This window comes from Echinops telfairi, unplaced genomic scaffold (assembly GCF_000313985.2).
Source record: "Echinops telfairi isolate 266 unplaced genomic scaffold, ASM31398v2 ScPeMD7_23;HRSCAF=83, whole genome shotgun sequence".
Taxonomy (NCBI): domain Eukaryota; kingdom Metazoa; phylum Chordata; class Mammalia; order Afrosoricida; family Tenrecidae; genus Echinops; species Echinops telfairi.
Window position 1 is genome coordinate 30673856 of NW_022103920.1, and position 5983 is coordinate 30679838.

Consider the following 5983-nt stretch of genomic DNA (forward strand, 5'->3'; position numbering starts at 1 on the left):
AACCTCCTAATATCTGGCTCTGAAGTTAATTTTATTCCACCCTTGGTGCTTGGAGTTTGACTTAGTTAGTTGTTTACTTTGGTCCAACAGGTTTCTCGATCAAGTAAAACCAGTCGCGGGGATTCACTGGAGGCGTCCAGACACGCTAGGCTCCCACCCCAGATGGCAGGGGCCTGGCCAGAAGCTGAGCCCAGTCAGCTTACTGCAGGCTGGACCTCGCCAGTGGCTTCGGTCAGGGTCAGGCGGTAGACTTGGGATGGGAACTTAAAATCTGATCCTCTCTCTGCTGCTCAGTGGGGCGCTCTGATTGTAGTTTAACCTGAGGAAGGGAGACTGAGGAGTATAAAGGAATTTGCAAATACAAAGCCCATCTGGAATACTTCCCTTTAACTTTTGTTCTGTTTCTTTGTGAGGGAAATGCAGGATTCTGTTGTAGAAAGCTAGCAAGAACTCATTGACATCCTAAAGAGCAGGATCACAGTTATGTATCAAAACTTTAGAAAGCGTCCATTGGATGCACCCTGCCTACAACAAAACTCCTTCCCAGGTACTTCGGCTCTTCAGAAAGCCTGCCGGGCTTCATTCAAATTGATGGAGAAGGTCCATTTCACACCTTGAAAGAGTGAGTGCATCCAAACTTACTTTCAATTCACATTTTTGAAAAAACCGTGCTGTTTGGGAGGTTTCTGACCAGTCACGCAGCATGTAATCCCCAAAGGGCAACTGGCACTTTGATGAACTTTAAAAATCGCAACATCTCTAACATCTCTCTCTCTCTCTCTCTTTAATTTAGCAATTTCAGAAATGATGGTCCCTTGTGTAGGGACCAAGATTATTTGAAATCTGGTTAATGGAAGCAGATCAGTTGTGAGGGTGACTGGCTTACCATTAGAGAGCAAACATTGAGGAAATGACATCAAACTGCTGCACCATAATGAGCACTCAAATGACAATGGAAAACAGCTCCTTGGAAAGATGCTGGTTTGTCACCATCTCCTTGCCCACTTGGAGTCCCATCCCCTCACAAAGATGGCAGGCCCGGAGATGCTGGCAAGTGTGAGCACTCTTAGGAAGCCATCCTCCTTGAGGAATATATGTTCCTTTCATTTTGCACAATCCTTAATGTTGAACACATGGTCTATGGAAGTAAACTTAAATGCCTTACTCTTTAATGGGAAAGGAGTCAGATTCAAATACTAAATGGTAGAAACCAAAGAGACCAAGCTTTGTGATCACCAAGATGGCCGAACTGTGTACCCTACTCGGTTGCTTATTGGCCACATGACTTTGGGCAAATTAGTCCATATGACAAGGACAGGGAAAACAGCCTGACCAGTCTAACTATGAGTCATCACATATTAAAAACAGGGAGGCCAGAGGCCATGACCCTGACCACCCAGGACCTTGCCAAATAAAGACACAGTTGGGGCCAAGCCAACCAGGGGCCACTGCCTTTTTTAAACAAACCATCTCTGTGAACTCAAGGGCCCGTGCCAGACAAAAAAAGCCTGCGAGCTCTGGGCTGTGTGTCACTGCTTTTGCCCTTTCCAAAGTGCACACCCGCTGGGGGCCTTTCCTCAGTGTATCTTGACTTTACTGCTTAGTAAACCTACTGCACTGCCTCCTCCTACCTGTTTGTTCCATTTCTGTGTTGCCACCACAACAGCACTCATGGGGAAGACGCGGCACTGAGATCCACTCCCCCGGAAAGAGGTCCCCGACCCCTAACACATGTCTATGCCTTGGTTTTCTCATAACGTGAGAAGAACACAAACTCTCCCTAAGTTTCTTCAGAGGACTGAATTAGGTAATTCTTCCAGGGCACTTGGAAAAGTGTCAGATATGGGAAAAGGGCTCATAAAAGATTATTCTTATTATATAGGAGAAGCATTTAGCTCAGAAAAGTTGACTTTGGTGGCATATGACTATGGCACAAGGACTACATCAAAATATCAGGGGTCTGTCACAGACTATAAACAATTACCTCATTGAGTGCTGACATCAACCGTAGGAAGTGATCAGGACTGGGCCACTAGAAAGTGGTCAGGGCAGGATTTGAGCTCATGTCTGACAATGGAACTGTACTGCTTATATAGGAAATCTCAGGCCTGCCCAATGGAAGGACCTAGAAATGCGCTAATGTCATAAGCCAGACTTACTGTGTCTTAGTTACGTAGTTATGTAGCAACAAACGTATCACAAGTGTGTGACTTAAAAGAACAAGGATGTATTGTCTCTTAGTTTGGGAGGCGGAGCGTCCACATTGTCACCTTTTGACAGCTCTGGGTGTTTTTTGGCCTCTCTTAGACTACAAATGGATCTACACACGGTCATTCCCCCCTGTGTGTGTCTCTGATCCCTTTTGAAAGGTGCCATTCCAAAAGGATTAGGTCGAGGACTCATCTTGCTCCAGTAAAAACCTCATGCATGTAGTAAAAGAAAAGCTGTCTTCCCAAATAGGGTGCATTCACAGGTACAGGAAGCAGGACTGCAACTTACCTTGTAGGAGCGCTAATTCTGTTCCTAATGTGTGGACTCAAACTGTGCATTTCCCTCATCCCTTGCTGCATTTGCTGTTTGTGTAACTGGTCACTAAGCTTCATTCCTGATAAGCACCTTGAAAACCTTCCTTTCTTCATTCTTTCATTAAATATATATGGGGGAGGGTCACTGTCTTGGGTACTAGGGATTCAGCAGTGAACACAATAGGGGGAACACCCTCCTGAAGCTTGGAAACAGGAAGGGAATATGGACACATAAGCACTTACAGTGACAATCCCTAAGTGGGTCGGCAAGGGAAGTTCTGGGAGCAACAATAAAACTTCACAGGGCAATCAAGCCTGGTCTATAAATCAGGGAACAATAGTCCCGAAAACACACACAGCACGTGCGGCCAGAGGATTATCTGGGACTGGACTTAGAAAGAAAGAAATAACTTCAGGATAGGAACAATGGGGTGTGTGATAGCCCACAGGTTTGAGGAGAACCGAGCATCTTTGAAGAACTGAAAGAAATTGATGATAAAAAATGATGAAATGCAAGAGGTAGTATGGTAAGAGATGGGCAAGGGCCTTATTGTCATAAACCTTAACACCTAAAGTTTGAAGTACCAATTTTAAATAGGGGAGATGCATTATCCAATTTACTATTTAAATAGTCACTGTAGTACAACGAAGAACCTGAAGTTGAAGAAGATGAAAACAAGCCAGAAAGAGTCAAAAGACAGCCTTGAGTAAATCCTACCCCAATGTCAAGAACAACTCAAGTACAGATTTGCTGCATTGAACACAAATGACAGAAGACATGATGACCCATGGAAGGGCATCAGAACACCACACATGAGGAAAGCAACGGGTCTTTAAAAAGACAAGAAAGAAAGAAGAGGTTAAAGTGGATGTCAGAAGAGACCCAGAAGCAAATGGAAAAGTGATGAAGTCCAAGAACTAATAGAAAATTGCAGAGGGCAGCTCGAGAAGACACCAAATATTGTAATGGAATGTGGGAAGGGCTAGAGTTAGAAATGGAAGAACATTGCGCTAGTCTAGGTTGATTAGAGAAACAAATTCATAGACACTCACATGTGTGTAAGAAAGAACTTTATATAAAGAGTAATTATACATTAAGACAACATCCCAGCCCAGTGAAAATCAAGTCCCTAAGTCTGATATTAGCCCCATTTGTCCAGTACCAGTCTGTAAATTCCTCTTCAGACTCACACAACACATGCAATGACGCCGTGTGCAGGAAGATTACAGGCCAGTGGGTGGACAGTCTTGTGGATCCATTGGCAGTGGAAGCATCTTAGCACTGGCATGGGTCTCCATGTGGCTCCTCCAGTTCCAAGGCTCTGGCTACCATCAGCATAGCTCCATGTAGCTTGTCAACAGGAATGTCTCCTAGGGAGTGAGCGCGTGCCCTACCTCCAATGAGCTATTTATCTCTTTAGCACCTCCAAATGAGGTCATCAAGCTGCAACCTGATTGACAGGCTAGACTGGACCCTTCCACAAGTTGACGCCAGAGTCTGTAACCACCACAAACATGTTCAGTATATCTTACACTGAAAGAACTCTAGAAAAAAAATCCAAGCCTCAAGTTGCAATATTAAAGATTCTATGGGCAAAATATTGAACAATGCAGTAAGCATCACAAGAAGATGGCAAAAATACACAGTCACTGTGCCAAAATGAACTAGTCAACATTCTATCATTTCAAGAGTAGCATGTGAACAAGAACCAATGGTATTGAAGAGATGTCCATGCTGCACTGAAAGTATTAAGTCAAAAACAAGGCTCCATGAATTGATAGAATTCCAATTGAACTGTTTCAGGCAGCTGATGAAACACTGGAAACACTCTCATCTATGCCAGGAAATTTGAAAAACACTATTTGACCAACGGGCAGGAAGAGATCCACATCGGTACCAATCCCAAAGAAAAGTGGCCCAACAGAATACTCAAATTATGGAACATTATTGCTATTGCATACAGGTATAATTTTGCTGAAGATTATCCAACAACAAGTGCAAGCAATACATTGACAGGCTGGCCTCAGAAGAAGACATGGAACAAAGACTATCATTGTTGATGTCAGAGGGATCTTGGCTCAAAGCAGAGAATACCAGAAAGATACTTACTTGTGTTTCATTGACTATGCAAAGACCTTTGAGTGTGTAGATCATAGCAAAAGACTATGAATAGTCTTGAGAAAAATTGGAACTGCTGAGTACATCAGTTTGCTCATTCAGAACATGCATGTGGATCAAGGAACAGCTGTGGGAGCAGAGCAAGAGAATACTGCATGGTTCAAAATCCAGAAAGGTTTGCATCAGGGCTGCATCCTCCTACTATCCTTCTTCAATCTCTATGTGGAATAAATAATCAGAGACGGTAGAATATATGAAGAAGAAGATGGCATCAGTATGTGAGGAAGCTTATTAGCAACCTGTTATGCAGATGAACCAATCTAGCTTGCTGAAAATGAAGAGGATGTGAAGCGATTACTGATAAAGATCAAGGATTTCAGACTTCAGTATGGATTACAGCTCAATGGTAAACATGACCCAAACCCTCACAACTGGACCTGTAGTTAACATTATGGTAAATGTAGGCAAGATTGACATTGCCAAGGGTTTCGTCTTAGATCCACAATCAATGCTCATCGAAGCAGCAGTCCAGAGTTCCAGAGATACATTGCAATGAGTAAATCTGCTGCACAAGACCTCTTTAAAGTGTTCAAAAGCAAGGATGTTTCTTTGAAGACTAAGGTGCACCGGACCTAAGCCAAGTATTTTTCAATCGCATCATATGCATGTGAAAGTTGGACACTGAATAAGGAAGAGGGAAGGGAAAAAGTGATGTGTTTGAACTGTGATATTGGCCAGGAATTTTGAAAGTACCATGGACTGCCAAAAGAACAAAGAAATCTCAGAAGTACAGCCAGATTTCGCCTTAGAAGCAAGGATGGCCAGACGTCCCCTCACATGCTTTGGAAATATTATCAAGAGAGATCAGTCCCCAGAGAAGGACATCCTGCTTGGTAAAGTGGAGGAGCAGTGCATAAGAGGTCAACCCTAGACAAGAAGGATGACACGGTGGCTGCCACAATGGGCTCAAACATGAGACCAATGATGAGGATGGCGCTAGACTGAGTGTGACACATAGGGTTGTTAGGAGTCAGAACCGACCCAGGGGCACCTAACCCCAACCACAGGTGGTATAATGCATAAAATGCTCTGCAGAGAAATGAGTTGTAGTTATGGAGTCTAAGTAAGGGGCAAGAAATGACCAGGACAGTAGGAATAGGACCAAATGGACAGATGGATACGGTGGCCAGAAGAATCAAGGGCTACTTCCATGTTTCTGCATCTGGGTAGAAATGGCTGCAGTGCTGCCTACAGAGAAGGAAACATTCCCAAGTAGGTTTGAAGGAAAGTTGCTGAGTTTGTCGCATGGAAATAGTAGGGTTGAGGTCCCTGTAAGACA